Source organism: Bos javanicus, chromosome 2 (assembly GCF_032452875.1).
Source record: "Bos javanicus breed banteng chromosome 2, ARS-OSU_banteng_1.0, whole genome shotgun sequence".
In the NCBI taxonomy this organism is placed as follows: Eukaryota; Metazoa; Chordata; class Mammalia; order Artiodactyla; family Bovidae; genus Bos; species Bos javanicus.
The window spans coordinates 36,841,603-36,859,973 of NC_083869.1; the positions used below are offsets into that span (position 1 = coordinate 36,841,603).

Below are 18,371 nucleotides of genomic sequence, written 5' to 3' on the forward strand. Positions count from 1 at the left end.
GTGCTTCTGCAGTAATGAATGCTTTTGATCAATGGCAAAATAAGCATATCCCAATGTGGACAGGCCTTTTACTGTGAGTGACTCTCTTCTGTCTTCATTTCCTTTTCCTAATTTGATCCTTTATTTTCTTGGTTCTGGTTATAAATACAATGATTCAGGTTAAAACCTTCTCAGTGAAGAGCTTATCTTGAGAGTCAGAACTGAAACACCATTATTTATTGTTTGCTCTCCTGTTGGTTCTTCCATACTTGCTCAAAAAAAAAAAGCTTTTAAAATCACTATCTGATTCCGTTTTTATATTCTCTATATATTTTTTATTCTGTTTTTATAGTGTAGTAGAAATTTTGGAAATAGTACATGTTTGCTTATTGCAAAGCATCACAAAATAAAGTGCCAAGGTGCCTATGGTTCCATAAGGTATCTAGCACATATTATATAAGATAATCTTGATGGTTTATATCTAGTAAGATAGTCACACTATCCTATTTTTGGTTCTGCATAACCATTTTCTTTTTATATTTCCCTTCATTTGCTCCTGTCACGTGATCAAGAGAAGTACTTCCAGTTGTTTAGGTTTGGAGCACACTGGTGTTTAAGTCCTCTGTGATCTGCCACTTTACTGTCTGTATAAAATTTTGGTAAAATCATTTAATCTCTCTCTTCACTTCAATTTCCTTTCCTGCAGTGATACTTGCTTTATGTACTTCATTAATATGTTAAGAAATATGAAAATACGTGTAAATTATTTTCATAAGTTGCAAAATTTCATTCCAGTAGACAAGATTAGAGCAAGGACGCCAAAAAAAATTCCAGGAGATAGTTTTGGAGTTCTATCAGAAGACTGTTTACTACTTATATCTTTTCTCTAGTTAAACCAGAGCATTAAACCCTTTAATAAATATAAAGTTTCACTAACCTTTTTGTGATGTATATTCTTTATAGAGCTTATCTATTGATGATGTAAGGCAAAAACCAAGAATAATATATAATGTGAGAAAGCAACAGTGTCCAGTCCTCTGTGTGTGATATCAACATAAATACTTTAATATTGTCGAAATGAGTTTTGTCTGAATGTATGACTTCTAATTTACTAAGGCTCAGATTGATAGAAAGTTAACATAAAAATAGATGGGAAAAAAGCACTCTAATCTGCTTAGCTCATGTGTTCATGGTTTGTGTTAACCATCTTAAGCTATGCTTCCTTTTAATCATTATAAACTGAGACTCAGTGAATAATAAGATAAAACTTATAATTGAAAGGAAAAGTAAGATTAAAATATAATGAAAGAAGAAACAAAAAGGCTTCTGAAAAATTAAAACAATGAAGCAGCAAAAAAGGAAATAAACCAAAAGTAAGATAAAATATTTTAAATGCATAGAATAAAAATAAAGTGCTTATAGAGTCTCATAAGTATTAGACACAGAAGTTGACATTTTATTCATTCTGCTATTACTGAATTGTAGTTGCCAATCACCACTCTGGCTGAGTCAACAGAAAACTGATTTGACCCATGAAATGTTAGTCAGCAAGAACTGAATTCAGTGACATAAAAACTTTTTTCAACATCTGTAACACTATAAACAAATGTCAGTTCAGTTCAGTCACTCAGTCATGTCCAACTCTCCGACTCCATAAACAAACATAGCTAGAGGTAATTGCCCACCAGTACTGAATCTTAATCTAAATTACTGACCAAGGTACAGAATTCCCTTATGCAAATGACCCCATTATATTTGCCCAGTTTCATGAAAGTCATGGATCTGACATTGTTCACAATTAGGTATGATAAATTGACCGTGCTTTTAAATTACATATAGTTTTTAAAATTACTTTTCTAAGAGCTGTGGTGGTGGTTTAGTTGCTAAGTCATGTCCAACTCTTGCTACCTCAAGGACTGTAGACTTGGAATCCCAGACTCCTCTGTCCATAGGATTTCCCAGGCAAGAATACTGGAGTGGGTTGCCATTTCCTTCTCCAGGGGAACTTCCCAACTCAGGAATTGAACCTAGGTCTCCTGCACTGCAGACAGATTCTTTACTGATTGAGCTATGAGGGAATCCTATATGTTAAAATTCCTTGTATTCTTTAGTGTTTTGAATTAGAGTTCCATATGTAGCTTCTGCCTAAGCAAATTTTTGACTCTTTATATGTAGTTTCAGACTGCAGAAAAGTTGCAAGAATAAGAATTCTGGAGAATACCCAACATAGCCTTGATCCTTTTCCTAAATTCACCTACTTTTTTTGTTGTTGTTCTGAATCATTTGAGTGGTGACCCTTTAACCCTAATGCTTCAGTGTTTAATCCTTAAGAATAAGGATAAAGTTATAATCTCCTGTGCATATTTCTGTTTTATGGAGGGAATATTGTCCTTAGTATTCTTTTTTTTTTTTTTTTGCTTCCATTCTACACAGAATCCATTCTAGGATCAAGCTTTGAAATTGACTGTCATTTCTCTTTGGTTTCCTTTAAGCTGTAAGTTCTCTACAGGTTTCTTTAACCCTGATATGTTTGAAGAAAATATTCCCCCCACCATCCCCCACCCCACCACTTTCTTTCCAGTTGAGTGCTACTGATTTAGGATTGGCTGATGTCTCCTCATGGTTAGATTCAAGTTACACATTCCAGGTCAGAACACTACAGAATACTTGCATTGTTAGTGACCACCTTTATGTTCCGTTCATTGCAGTTAACTCATTGGACTTCCTTCCTGCTTTGCCCTAGTTGTACTGCACACAATCAGGATGTCATGTAAGTGTGCTCTTAAAAGAACACATGGCGTTATGGGGATGGATGTTGGTAATAGTTGCACAACAGTGTGAATATATTTAATGCCATTGAACTGTACAATGGTAAATTTTATGTTTATTTTGACACAATAAAAAAGAGGAAAAAAGAATATATGGTAGACATAGCTTTTATATTTTTGTGAAGCCAATCAAGAACTAGTTGCCTAGAATATAGTCTTATACATATAATACATCCTTAAAAAATACTTAGTATAGATATTTGATAGTTACTAGCATCATGATTTAAATTAGTAGATACGGTACAGGAACAAATTTTATTCCATATGTGACTTGCTTTTCTTGTGATGGTATACTGTTTTGTTTACTGTATACAGATGTTATACTGATGTTTACCAACTGTCTTGCCCTTTGCAATTTGAAATTTTAGTTTTCAGCATTAAGATGTTTTTGGTATTCCTGTGTCAGGACAAAAAGCAAAAAAATAATAAAAATTGTTTGTTTAATACATTGCTATACTTTATAAAGAAGTTATCCATCTCTTAATGTCCCTCTGTGATCAAAATGTATATGAAATATGCTATCCTCAAATCATTAGTTATGTACCTTTTAACTTGACTTATCGGAGTCACCCCGATAAGTGGCACCCCACTCCAGTACTCTTGCCTGGAAAATCCCATGGACAGAGGAGCCTGGAAGGCTGCAGTCCATGGGGTTGCTGAGGGTTGGGCACGACTGAGCGACTTCACTTTCACTTTTCACTTTCATGCATTGGAGAAGGAAATAGCAACCCACTCCAGTGTTCTTGCCTGGAGAATCCCAGGGACGGGGGAGCCTGGTGGGCTGCCGTCTATGGGATTGCACAGAGTCGGACACTACTGAAGTGACTTAGCAGCAGTAGCAGCAGCAGCTTGACTTATAATAGTTATATAGAATTTTTTCTATTAAGATTGCTCCTATATTGTGGTATTAACAGTTAGTAGAAGCAGCTACATAGTCTCGAAATATAAGAAATCTAAACTAGATTATTACTATTGTTATTGAATCAAAATTAGTTTATGAAGTGTGAATTCCCACATAAATATTTAAAAATTATTTTAAAGAACTTTTGTTGTTTACCTTTAAGGAAGTTGTAGATCCAAAGGATTCACCTACTGCCTGTGAGGTATGACGGAAGTAGGATTAAGAGTATAGCACCTGAGGATCGATATCACTCCAAATAATTTCCTGAATCTTTTTTTACTTATTTATTTTGTTATTTGACTGTGGTGGGTCTTCATTGCTGCATGCAGGCTTTCTTCGTTCGCAGTGAGTGGGGGCTATTCTCTAGTTGTGGCGCACAGGCTTCTCATTCCAGTGGCTTCTCTTGTTTATGGAGCACGGGCTCCAGGCATGTAAGTCAATAGTTGCAGCATGGAGGCTCAGTAGTTGTGGCTCACAGGCATAGTAGTTTTGTGGCATGTAGTCGCACAGAGTCGGACACGACTGAAGTGACTTAGCAGCAGCAGCAGCAGCAGCAGCACCAGTATCCTCCCGGACCAGGGATTGAACCTTTGTCCTCTGCATTGCAGGGTGAGCTTTCAACCACTGGACCACCAGAGAAGCCCTGATTTCCTGAATCTTAAGCTAGAACAGGCATAGATATGTCCCATAATGGTTGCTTTGGTTCTGTCATCTGTTGCAGAGATTTTGAGACTGTGTCTGTTCAAGGGCTGGATGCATTTCATTTATTGAACATCTATTATGGATTATTCATTGGGAAAACAAAGATGCACAAAACACATTCTCTGCCCTCAAAGAGTGGGAAGGAATCATTAACAAATACCCACTTGAAAGACCAGGCTTCCCAGGGGGTGCTAGTTGTCCACCTGCCAGTTCGGGAAACAGAAGAAACACAGGTTTGACCCCTGGGGTAGGAAACGTCAACCTACTCTAGTACTCTTGCCTAGAGTATCCCATGGACAGAGGAGCCTGGCAGGTTAGAGTCTGTAGGGTTGCAAAGAGTCAAACAGGACTGAAGCAACTTAACTAGCACACAATTGAAAAATCAGGTGATTACTGTAAGATTAGACTCCAGAGATCATAGCAATGAGGTATATATGTTCTAGTTCTGTTAAGTGTAGGGCCTTTACAAAAAATGAATTTTTATTTTATTTTGTTCTCAATTTTTATTTTAATAAATTCTAGCTATTTTCAATAGAACCGTTATACTGTCATTTTGAAGTTTAGAATTTGGAAGACCTAAGAGGGTTTTCATAGATCTCCTTTAAATTGTCTCAGTTAGGTAATAAAATCAAAGCATTTATCATTCAAATATTGGTATTCAGAATCCATATCACTTTCATTACTGTATCCTTGAAAGAGGTACGTTTTCTAGAATAGAAGTAACTTAAAAGTTGCTAATAGAAGCAAAATGTATCTGTATAAATTTAAACTGCGGTTTCAGAGATTTGTTTTCTATTACTATATAATATGATTGTCTGTTTTCCAGGGTAGAGAAATTAAAGTAGAATGGTTTATAAATAGACATAATTAAATGTGTTTTTAAGAGAACATCTATCTAAAAAGACCCTGTTTTGAATCTTTCTATTTATTACTTCAGTGCTATTCAGTTACTGTATTTTCACTGGGAATTGTATTACTTATTTCTAATAATCTGAATGTGATACATTCTCCACAATCAAGATTAAATCTTTTTCACTTTTCTCAAGTTCTTAACCCCTTTATAGTTCCTTGCAATGTTTTTTAAAACTTAAATGTTTTTAAACATTGCAAACATACAGACTATAAAATGATACAATGAAAATGTATATACTGTACATACTATCTTATTTTAATAAAAGCCAGCCTTTTACCTCATATACTTTAGCTTATTATTTTAAATGAATAAAAACAGATACATTTGAAACCTTTTATAATGGGAAACCCAATTTCATTTTCTTTCTTCCCTCTCTCTGCAGAAGAGAGATTTATGTTGATCACTCCTATGAAAGTGTCTGTACATTTTTGTACCACACATGACTTCCCAGGTGGCTCAGACGGTACAGCGTCTGCCTGCAATGCGGGACCAGGGTTCAATCCCTGGGTTGGGAAGATCTCCTGGAGAAGGAAATGGCAACCCACTCCAGTATTCTTGCCTGGAGAATCCCATGGACTGATAAGCCTAGTAGGCTACAGTCCATGGGGTCACAAAGAGTTGGACACGACTGAATCACTTCACTTCACTTCACTTCTTCATGTGTATAATATGCAGTATTATTGGCATGTTTTAAAACCTCATGTAGCATTATACTGTATAGCAATTTCCAATCTGCTTTTTTCACTACTTTTAAAAAATAATTTATCCATTTTTATTCATGTATTGTAAATCATCATAATTGCTGAACAGTATTTCATTGTATGACTATAATACAATTATCTGTTCACCTAATACTGGATAGGTAGAGTGTTTATAATTTTTCACTGTAAATGTCACAAGGAACATTCTTGTACTTGTCTCCTTAAGCATAGCTTTGTGAGTACTGATAGGTATGTATCTAGGACTGGATTTGCACCTTGAAATGATTAGCTATTGACAAATTACTCTCTCTTTGGTAGTCGTACAATTAGCCTTCCACAGACTACAGACAGGTCTATATTGTGATTTGGGACATTTATGACCTCATGACTGCTAGTGGATCACACCTGCCCACCCCTCAAGTTGTCCCCTTCACTGTTCCCAAGTGACCCCAAGCTCCCAGTTCCTGCACATGGGGGACAGGGTCTGGGGCTGCTGTTCTGGCAGTAGGTGCTTGGCTTTTTAAAACATCATCATGCAGGGAAGTTGCTGTGACAAAACGCATGCAAATTTCCATTTCTTTTGGTTCTGAATGAATTTGATATGCAGACTTAATTTTTTTTTTTTTGCCAATCTGACTGGTTATTAATGATGGGATTGTTATTTTAAATTCTCAGATTTTCATAGGTTTATGAGTCATCTAGTTTTTTTTGTGAATTGCTTATTCATTTTTTTCAAAATTAAATCTGTTTCTTACTGTACGTATATCCTAAATGTTTTGGAGATGTCTTCTTTCATTTGGCACCTTGTCCTTTCACTTTGATTTAAGTGTCTTTGTTGTGTAGAAGCTTAAAAATTAATTAATTTTCAAAGTTTTGTTATTTTATGATTAAAAAATTTCCCTGTTGTTTCATTGCTCAGTGAGAACCCCAAACTTAGTGCCTTTAATCAACAAGAGTTGTTTTATTATGTCTTCTGATTCCTGTGTGTTAGAAATTCAGACAGACTATACGGCAAGGTCGTTGTGTTTCTGCTGCATGTGCCTCAGATGGAGTGACTGGTAGTCTGGGATGGCTTGACTGCTGAGGGCTAGAGATAAAGTTTATTGGCGTCTTCTGGTAGTTACTAGTTGTTGACTGGGACTTCATCTTGGTTACCAGCCAGAAATCCTACACACTTAACTTATTTCATTGAGTAGGAATTACAGTATTAGGTAAAAGTGGTAACATCAAACATTTAGCTCCACCCCCCCCATTTTCCTTTATTGGTAATGCTTCTTTATTTTACTTATCATTTGTGACTATTAATGTATTGTCATCTTAAAGAGATTGTCTGCTGTTACACTGAGTTGGATGAGAGTTTTTAATCACAGTTTACAGTTAAGTTTTATTGAATCCTTTTTTTTTTGCATTTTTGAGAAGATATTATAATTTTCTCTTTTTAATTCATTAATACTGTGCCTATAATTAATAGCTTTTGAAAAACAGATTCATCATTTTATTCTGAGTGAAATCTACTGAATCATGATTTGTTAATAGTATTTTAATATTTTGTTTGACTTGATTTACTAGTTTATTTAGAATTTTGCAACTAAAATTGGTTTGGTTTTGCTTTCAAAATTAAACTGGCTTCATAAAGTGAATCATTTCCTCATTTTCATGATAAATAATATATTTTGCAGTAGTTGTTGTTTAGTCACTAAATCATGTCTGACTCTTTTGTGACTCCACAGACCATAGGCCACCAGGCTCCTTTGTCAATAGGATTTCAAAAGTAAGAATACTGGAGTTGGTTGCCATTTCCTTCTCCAGGGGATCTTCCCAACTGAGGGACGCAGGCGAATTCTTTACCACCGAGCCACCAGAGAAGCCCCTAAATAATATACGCTTAAAACAAGGCAGGAAAAGAAGGAAAAGGAACAAAAAACATAGGACTAACAGAAAACAACTAGCAAGACGTTGGATTTAAATCCAGCCTTATCAATAATTATATTCAGTGTAAATGACCTCAATATTCTAATTTAGAGGAAGAGATTTTCAGATTGAATAAAAATGTAAGGCCCAACTCTATGCTGTTAAAGAGAAAACTTTTTGTAAATATAAATAGGTGGATTTAAAGTAAAATGGTATAAAATGTATACTCTACAAATCCTAATTAAAAGAAAACTGGATTGATCATATTAATTTCAAGAAAAGTAGATATTAAAACAAGGAATGTAAGCAAAGTTGACAAATTAATAATAAAGGGTTGCTTTCATCAAGGATTATCAAGACATAAAAATCCTAAAAATTATGTGTGCCTAAAAAGTAACAACTAAAATGAACAACTTTGTCTCAGTAAGTCTGAAATTTTATATAAAATGTATAATTTCCTGGCAAAATTGTTTCATGCATGCTTGTGTGCTAAGTCAAGTCACTTCAGTCCTGTCTGCCTGTTTGAGACCCTGTGGACTGTAGCCCTCCAGGCCCCTCTGTCCAGGGGATTCTCTAGGCAAGAGTGCTGGAGTGGGTTGCCATTTCCTACTATAGGGGATCTTTAAACCTGCTGTTCTTAGACCTCCTGCATTGTTGGCAAGCTGGTTCTTTACCACTAGCACCACCTTCACTGTGGGGGGTCTTTGTTGATTCAGCAGGTTTTCTATAGTTGAGGTGAATGGGGGCTACTCTTTGTTGCAGCGTATGGACTTCTCATTGCTGCTTCTCTTGTTGTTGAGCACAGGCTCTGTAAGTGTGGGCTTCAGTAGTTGCACCACACAGGCTCAGTAGTTGTGGCTTGTGGGCCCTAGAGCACAGGCTCAGTGGTTGTGGTGTATGGGCTCAGTAACTCTGTGGCATGGAATCTTCCCTGACCAAGGATCAAACCCATGTCTGCTGCATTGACAGGCAGATTCTTATCCACTGTACCACCAGGGCAGTCCTGTTTCAGGATTTTTAAAGACCTCAATAAATGCATAATCAAGAAAGAAACAGTATTAACAATTAAAATTACCTTCCCCTAAAATAAGAAAAAATAAATCAGTCATTAGGGAACTATACTGTATGGGCTTCCCTGGTAGCTCTGTGGTAAAGGATCTGCCTGCCAATGCAGGAAACATGGGTTCATTCCCTGGGTTGATCTTCTGAAGAAGGAAATGGCAACCCACTCCGACATTCTTGCCAGGGAAATCCTATGGATAGAGGAGCCTGGTGGGGTACAGTCCATGTCGTCACAAGAGTTGGACGCAACTTAGCAACTAAAACAACAAAACAACAACAATTGTGTTTTATATAAAATTTCTCACTTTGAAGCTACTACTTTTTTGTATTTGGGTTTCTGTTGTTGCTGAAGAATAGTATGTCATTATTTCTTCTGAGGTAATTTGTGTTTTTCTTCTTGACATCTTTTATGATACACTATTTATCCTAATGCTTTGTGATTTTATCTAGATGTGGATATATTTTTATTTATCCTATTTGAAACACAAAATATATTTTCAATCTAGAAACTTATATTTCCTCAACTGTAAGAAACACTTGGTGATTAGATCTTCAAATACTGTTTTTTTAAAAAACAAGCATTTCCTTCATTTCTTTCCTATGGCTCTCTCCTATTTAGTTATATGTCTGAGCCTCTTAATATCACCTACAGGTGTCTTAACTTAATAAAAAAAAGGTTTATTTAGATGAAACTCATATACCATATAATTCACTCTTTCAAATACACATACAATTCAGTGGTTTTCCATATATTCATAGAGTTGTATACCCATCACCATTGTGTAATTTTATTATTTTATTTAATTTATTGGTTGTGCCACGTGGCATGCAAAATCTTAGTTCCCCAACCAGAGATTGAACCTGGGCCGTGGCAGTGAAAGGGCCGAATCCTAACTACTAGACAGCCAGGGAACAACTCCCTTAGAGTGTTTTCACCATGCCATGAAGAAATCTCATTTAAACCAGCAGTCACTCCCTATTCCTTCAGCCCCTGCTGCTGCTGCTGCTAAGTCGCTTCAGTCGTGTCCGACTCTGTGCAATCCCATAGACGGCAGCCCACCAGGCTCCCCCGTCCCTGGGATTCTCCAGGCAAGAACAGTGGAGTGGGTTGCCATTTCCTTCTCCAGTGCATGAAAATGAAAAGTGAAAGTGAAGTCGCTCAGTCATGTCTGACTCATAGCGACCCCATGGACTGCAGCCTTCCAAGCTCCTCCATCCATGGGATTTTCCAGGCAAGAGTACTGGAATGGGGTGCCATTGCCTTCTCCGCCTTCAGCCCCTAGTAACCAGTAATTCACTTTTTTAAGAGAATTATTTATTTGACTGCACTAGGTCTTAGTTGCACCATGCAGGATTTTAGTTGCAACATGTGGGATCTATTTCCCTGACCAGGGATCTAACCTGGGCCTCCCATACATTGAGATTCCAGATTCTTAGCTACTGAATCACCAGGGAAGTCCCTGTAATTTACCTTTTATCTCCATTGATTTCCCTGTTTTGAACATATGAATGGAATCTTATGACACATGGTCTTTGTGACTAGTTTTCTTCATGTAATAAAGTGTTTTCTGTGTTTACCATATATCCCTACTTCCTTTCACTTTTATTGCCAAATAATCTTTCACTCTAGGGATATACCATATTTTGCTTATCCATTTATCACTGATTGACTTTTGAATAATTTTAAATACTGAAGAATTATGAATAATGCTGATATGAACATGCATGTATAAAATCTACACATGTAGATTTTTGTGTGGACATGTACTTTGAGTTTTTTTGGGTATACATCTAGGAATGGAATTGCTGGGTGACATGGTAACTTTATGGTTAATTTACAGAGGAATTGCCGAATATTTTCCAAAGTGGCTACAGTATTTTGTGATCCAACTAGCAATATTTAAAGTTTTCAGCTTTTTTGTGTCTCCATCAACACTTGCTATTTTCTGTATTTTTCATTATGGCCATTCTGCTGCTGCTGCTGCTAAGTCGCTTCAGTCGTGTCCGACTCTGTTGGACCCCATAGACAGCAGCCCACCAGGCTCTGCCATCCCTGGGATTCTCCAGGCAAGAACACTGGAGTGGATTGCCATTTCCTTCTCCAGTGCCCTTCTAGTGGATGTGAAATAGTATCTCTTTATGGTTTTGATTTGCATTTCCCTGATAGCTAATGATATTGAGCATTTTTTCTTGCTCACTGGTCATTTTTATATCTTCTTTGAATAAATGTCTATATAAATATTTTTCCCATTTAAAATTGTATCAGTTATTTTTAATTATTGAATTTTAAGAATTTTTAAATGTATATTTTGGATACAATTCCCTCATTAGATATATGATTTCCAAGTATTTTCTCACATTACATTAGTGCCTTTTTACTTTCTTATCCTTTGAAGCACAAAATTTTCCATTTAGTTGGAGTTCAGTTTGTCTTTCCTTTGATTGCTTGTGCTTTTGACTGATTGTTTTTGCTTTTGCTGTCATATATAAGAAACTGTTGCATAATCCAAGGTGGAAAAAATTTACACCTATATTTTCTTCAAAGAGTTGAATACTTGTACCTCTTGTGTTTGGGTCATAGATCTATTTTGAGTTAATTTTTATGTAATTTTTATGTATGGTGTGATATCAGTTCACTTCAGTTGCTCAGTCATGTCCGACTCTTTGTGACCTCATGGACTGCAGAACGCCAGGCCTCCTTGTCCATCGCCAACTCCCAGAGTTTACTCAAACTCGTGTCCATTGAGTCCGTGATGCCATCCAACCATCTGATCCTCTGTCATCCCCTTCTCCTCCTGCCTTCAATCTTTCCCAGCATCAGGGTCTTTCCCAATGAGTCAGTTCTTCACATCAGGTGGTCAAAGTATTGGAGTTTTAGCTTCAACATCAGTCCTTCCAGTGAATATTCAGGACTGATTTCCTTTAGGACGGACTGGTTGGCTCTCCTTGCAGTCCAAGGGGCTCTCAAGAGTCTTCTCCAACACCACAGTTCAAAAGCATCAATTCTACGCTCAGCTTTCGTTATAGTCCAACTCTCACATCCATACATGACTAATGGAAAAACCATAGCTTTGACTGGACGGACCTTTGTTGACAAAGTAATGTCTCTGCTTTTTAATATGCTGTCTAGGTTGGTCATAGCTTTTCTTCTAAGGAGCAAGCGTCTTTTAATTTCATGGCTGCAATCACCATCTGCATGATTTTGGAGCCTCCCAAAATAAAGCCTGTCACTGTTTCCACTGTTTCCCCATCTATTTGCCATGAAGTGATTGGACCAGATGCCATGATCTTAGCCGTCTGAATGTTGAGCTTTAAGCCAACTTTTTCGGTCTCCTCTTTCACTTTCATCAAGAGGCTCTTTAGTTCTTTACTTTCTATCATAAGACTGGTGTCATCTGCATATCTGAGATTATTGATATTTCTCCTGGCAGTCTTGATTCCAGCTTGTGCTTTATCGAGTCCAATGTTTCTCATGATGTACTCTGCATATAAATAAGCAGGGTGACAATATACAGCCTTGACATACTCCCTTCCCTATTTGGAACCAGTCTGTTGTTCCATGTCCATTTCTAAGTGTTGCTTCCTGACCTGCATACAGATTTCTCAAGAGACAGGTCAGGTGGTCTGGTATTCCTATCTCTTTAAGAATTTTCCACAGTTTGTTGTGGTCCACACAGTCAAAGGCTTTGGTGTAGTCAATAAAGCAGAAATAGATATTTTTCTGGAAGTCTCTTGCTTTTTCAATGATCCAGTGGATGTTGGCAATTTGATCTCTGGTTCCTCTGCCTTTTCTAAATCCAGCGTGAAAATCTGGAAGTTCATGGTTCACATACTGTTGAAGCCTTGCTTGGAGAGTTTTGAGCATTACTTTACTAGCATGTAAAATGAGTGCAATTGTGTGGTAGTTTGAGCATTCTTTGATATTGCCTTTCTTTGGGATTGGAATGAAAACTGACCCCACTGCTGAGATTTCCAAATTTGCTGGCATATTGAGTGCAGCACTTTCACAGCATCATCTTTTAGGATTTGAAATAGCTCAACTGGAATTCCATCACCTCCACTAGCTTTGTTCGTAGTGATGCTTCCTAAGGCCCACTTGACTTCACATTCCAGAATGTCTGGCTCTAGTTTGGTGATCACACAATCATGATTATCTGGGTTTTGAACATCTTTTTTGTATAGTTCTTCTGTATATTCTTGCCACCTCATCTTAATATCTTCTGCTTTTGTTAGGTCCATACCATTTCTATAGTTTATTGTGCCCATCTTTGCATGAAATGTTCCCTTGGTATCTCTAATTTTCTTGAAGAGATCTCCAGACTTTCCCATTCTATTATTTTCGTTGCATTTTCTTTGCATTGATCACTGAGGAAAGCTTTCTTATCACTCCTTGCTATTCTTTGGAACTTTGCATTCAAATGGGTATATCTTTCCTTTTCTCCTTTGCCTATAGCTCCTCTTCTTTTCTCAGCCATTTGTAAGGCCTCCTGAGACATCCATTTTGCCTTTTTGCATTTCTTTTTCTTGGTAATGGTTTTGATCCCTGCCTCCTGTGCAATGTCACGAACCTCTGTCTATAGTTCTTCAGGCACTCTATCAGATCTAATCCCTTGAATCTATTTGTCAGTTCCACTGTATAATCATAAGGTATTTGATTTAGATCATACTTGAATATTCTAGTGGTTTTCCCTACTTTCTTCAATTTAAGTCTCTATTTTGCAGTAAGGAGTTCATGATCTGAGTCCGGTCTTGTTTTTGCTGACTGTATAGAGCTTCTCCATCTTTGGCTGCAAAGAATATAATCAGTCTGATTTCAGTGTTGACCACCTGGTAATGTGCATGTGTAGAGTCTTCTCTTGTATTGTTGGTAGCGGGTATTTGCTATGACCAGTGCGTTCTCTTGGCAAAACTCTATTATCCTTTGCCCTACTTCATTCTGTTCTCCAAGGCCAAATTTGCCTCTTACTCCGGGTATCTCTTGACTTTGTACTTTTGCATTCCAGTCCCCTGTAATGAAAAGGACATCTTTTATGGGTGTTAATTCTAGAAGGTCTCGTATGTCTTCATAGAACCTTTCAACTTCAGGCTCATCAGCATTGCTGGTCGGGGCATAGACTTGGATTACTGTGATATTGAATGGTTGCCTTGGAAACGAACAGAGATCATTCTGTTGTTTTTGAGATTGCATCCAAGTACTGCATTTCAGACTCTCTTATTGACTATGGTGGCTACTCCATTTCTTCTAAGGGATTCCTGCCCACAGTAGTAGATATAACGGTGTGACTAGGGGATTCAACTTTAGTCTTTTGCATTGGATTATGCAGTTACTCACCAGTTTTTGTTGGAAAAAACATTCTTTCCACCATTGAATTGTTTTGGTACTGATGTCAGATATCAGTTGTCATAAAATTAAAGATTTTTTTCTTGATTCTCAATTTCATTGATCTAAATATACAGAATTACGGCAATACCACACTGCTTTGGTGTAGATTTGTAGTAAGTTTTGAAAGCAAAAAGTGTGAACCTTCTGTTTTTTTTCAAGATTGTTTTAGCAACTCTGGGTCTCTTACTATCAGATTTCTTGCATCAGATTCTCCTTTCATGTCTTACTTCTGTGCGGTCTTGTTAACCTTTCAGGTTTTTTTTGTTTGTTTGTTTTAATCTGAAATTACTTTCTTGAGATCTACTTAAAACATTCGTTAGCCAAATTCAGTCTACTCCTTATTCCTCTCTCCCATCCAGTCCTTTTTTTCCCCCCAGTTTTTTAGTAAGATCTTTCCCATAACTTTTTTCTTTTACAATATTTCTTTTTCTCCTCCAGCTAGTTGGTAAGTAACCCTCTTGTCCCAGTACTCTGTTAATCTCTGGAAAAGAAAATTCTTGGAAACACAATCCTTATTCTTAAGTTGCTTTTGATAAATAATATAAAAGGTAGGTAAGTGAGACTTAACCCATGGTAAATTCTCTTTCATAAAGTAGAATCACATTTTTGCTTTTGGTAATATGTTTTGGTATAACTTTTGGTAAATTTGAAAGTAATAATCAGTTTAAAAGAAAGTGCTTATATTAAAAGAAACATAAATGATAAAAGCAAGCAAACATTGTCTATATGGAAAAACTGGATATAAAGCAATAGCAAAAAGGAAAATTAAACTGTAAAAAGTGGCAAAAAATAACTATACATGTTAACAAATGTGTTATTTACTTCCTTTTTATTTGGTTTTCACTCCTTCATTGGTCCATAATAAATGTATTGAGTATAACTGTTGATGTTTTTTGTTTTAATTTATTTATGTTTGGCCATGCTGGTTCTTCGTTTTTGCTCAGGCTTTCTCTAGTTGCAGTGAGCAGGGACTTCTCTCTGTTGTGGTGCACGGTCTTCTTATTGAGGTGGCTTCTTTCGTTGTGGAGTTCAGGCTCTAGATATCTGGGCTTCAGTAGTTGCAGCACATGGGCTCAGTAGTTGTGGCTCGTGAACTCTACTTCACAGGCTGAGAAGTTGTGGCACGCAGGCTTATTTGCTTCAAGACGTGGGATCTTCCTGGACCAGGGATTTATACTGTGTCTCTTGCATTGCCCAGTAGACTCTCTACCACTGAGCCACTAGGGAAACCCTGTCTCTCTGCCCCCCGCCCCCCAAAACAACAGCGAATTCTCCTATTTTCCAGTACCAACTGGGTCTCCAGGAATTTATTTTATACACAAACTATTCATAAGTGCAGATTCCACAGATTGAGGTCTCTATCCCGTAAGACTGCCCTCACTTTCAATGCCAGCTAGAAATGACATTCTTAGAGATAGACTAAATGTTTATTTGTTATTATACCACAAACATCTATTATATTTTAGATGTTGTTTAGTTGCTAAGTCATGTCCAACTCTTTTTGAAACCCCATGGACTGTATGTAGCCCAACAGACTCCTCTGTCCATGGAATTTCCCAGGCAAGAATACTGGAGTGGGTTCCCATTTCCTTCTCCAGGGGATCTTTCATACCCAGGGATTGAACCCACGTCCCCTGCATTGGCAAGTGAGTTCTTTACCACTGACTCACCAGAGAAGACCGTATATTAGACCTAACCATTGCTTATATGGAACTTGAATTCTAGTGAAAGGATACATACTAAAAAAAAAAAATTCCTAACAATATGAGATAAGTTAGTCTTATCTCTTGGACTTGTATGTACCACATCTTACTGGATATTAAGATTACCCTACTCATCTAGGCTGCAAGGAGTGCTGGGAGTTGGAACTGGGGTTGAAGGTAGATGACAGAATTAGAAAAGGGTTTCTGGAAGAAGTTGCTTTTTACTTGACAAAGGGAAAGAAGACAGAGAGACAAAGAGTAAGAAATGTCCTGCTGGTATAAATGACAGAAAAGGGGTAATTTAAAGTGGTGTCACTGTCCATGGGGTCACAGAATCCCACGGGACTGAGGACACACACACAGACACACACACATAATCACCATCCCCTTAGGGTGGCATATAGGGGAGATTTTCAAATAGAGTATTATTCTACTTTGTTTTTGTTTTAAATCTCTCGTCCTTTTCTATGCAGTCAAATTTTCTTTAAAATGCTGGAATGAAATTGCCCATTTTCTAAAGTGAAGTTGACTTCTAAGTAAGCACATTTTAAGTTTTAAACCAAAGAGCCAGTACCTTTATCCTCCAAATAACTGGTTATTGCACCTCAGAGAAAGATGAGACAGATAAAATACTCAACTTAGTTTAACAGATGTGTATTGAAAACTTATATGTGTATTAGACACTATATAATGCCTATTATTTTATTATGGAACATTGTTTATATCTATATGTATTCACCTGGCTTCTTTGAAATAAGGTAGATAACCAAAAAATTATCTCCCAGAGGAATTAATTGCTTTAAATGATGACATTTTTAATTACATACCTTTTAAAAATATTATGACATTAAAGCAAATAGACACATGAAATTATGTTTAAATGTTGAATCAAAAATACATTTTTATCATGAGAATTTTAAATATTTTTATTTTTAAAACTTTTAAATAATCCAGCTGTTTAAAAGAGCAGGCATTGTATTTGCATCTTATTATACTATTTCTGCTTTATATTAGAAAACTTGCTAGTGAAGTATATAATCACAGAAGTTTAGCATTGTCTGTTTTGTGTCTTTACTGAAGCTTCTTTGCCCATTTTGTTTAGGTATATTATAGGAATAGGAAGACCGCAGTCTACATATTTTGTGCATGCATATGTGTTAAATTGCTTCAGTCATGTCCAACTCTTTGCAACCCCATGGACTTTAGCCCACCAGAATCCTCTGTCCATGGGATTCTCCAGGCAAGAATACTAGAGTGGGTTGCCATGCCCTCCTCCAGGAGATCTTCCTGACCCAGGGATTGATCCGCCTCTGTTATGTCTCCTACATTGGCATTTGGGTTGTTACCACTAGCATCACCTGGGAAGTCTGCCGATGGTTAGTCTTTGAATTGCTCTAAAAACAGTCATCATTTCATACTGAATAGCTAACCTCATAATTGTTAGAAACTAAAGGCAGCTATATATTTGAAATATATATTACAGTTTTATGTTTGTTTAATTCACTAGCAGTTTTAAGAACAAGAATCTATTTTTCATTTAAACCATATTTTTAAATTGTTTTGAGGACAAAGCTGAATGGTATTAATATGTAATAATCATGTATCACTGATAATATTACAAATATATGTTAGAGATATACGACACCAATTACTTGTTATGAGTTATGATGATGTATATTTAATTATTACTTGATAAATGTTGCCTGGCATTCCAAATATTGTTAGGGAGTAGGTATAGAAACCCTAATGTAAGGAAAAAAGAGGAAATCGCATAATAAAATTTATTTAGTATGATGGTAGTCAATTAAAGTTATATTTAATAAAACTTAGATATTGAGGGCTAAAGAGCCTTTTGATGAAGGTGAAAAGAGGAGAGTGAAAAAGCTGGCTTAAACTCAACATTTACAAAACTAAGATTATGGTATCTGGTCCCATTACTTCATGGCAAATAGATGGGGAAACAATGGAAATAGTAACAGACTTTATTTTCTTGGGCTCCAAAATCACTGCAGATGGTGACTGTAGCAATAAAAATAAAAGACACTTGCTCCTTGGAAGAAAAGCTATGACAAACCTAAACACATTAAAAAGTAGAGACATCACTTTGCCGACAAAGGTCCATAAAGTCAAAGTCATCTATGGTTTTTCCATTAGTCATGTATGGATGTGAGAGTTGGACCATAAAGAAGGCTGAGGGCCAAAGAACTGATGCTTTTGAACTGTGGTGTTGGAGAAGACTCTTGAGAGTCCCTTGACCTGCAAGGAAATCAATCCTAAAGGAAATCAGT

The 18,371-nt window shown here is 36.6% G+C and overlaps 1 protein-coding gene across 22 annotated transcripts in view; it reads left to right on the forward strand.

Annotated features, from left to right (window-relative positions):
• The window catches only part of BAZ2B (bromodomain adjacent to zinc finger domain 2B), a 336,353-nt gene that overhangs the window by 47,901 nt on the left and 270,081 nt on the right, over positions 1–18,371 (forward strand). The window contains exon 1 of one of the 22 annotated variants that reach the window (XM_061395837.1): positions 1,170–2,749. The exons of the other annotated variants lie outside the window; for them this stretch is intronic. The gene's annotated coding sequence lies outside the window, so the exon portion shown is untranslated. Of the gene's footprint in view, positions 1–1,169; positions 2,750–18,371 lie in introns of those variants that run through there. 22 annotated transcript variants of the gene reach the window in all.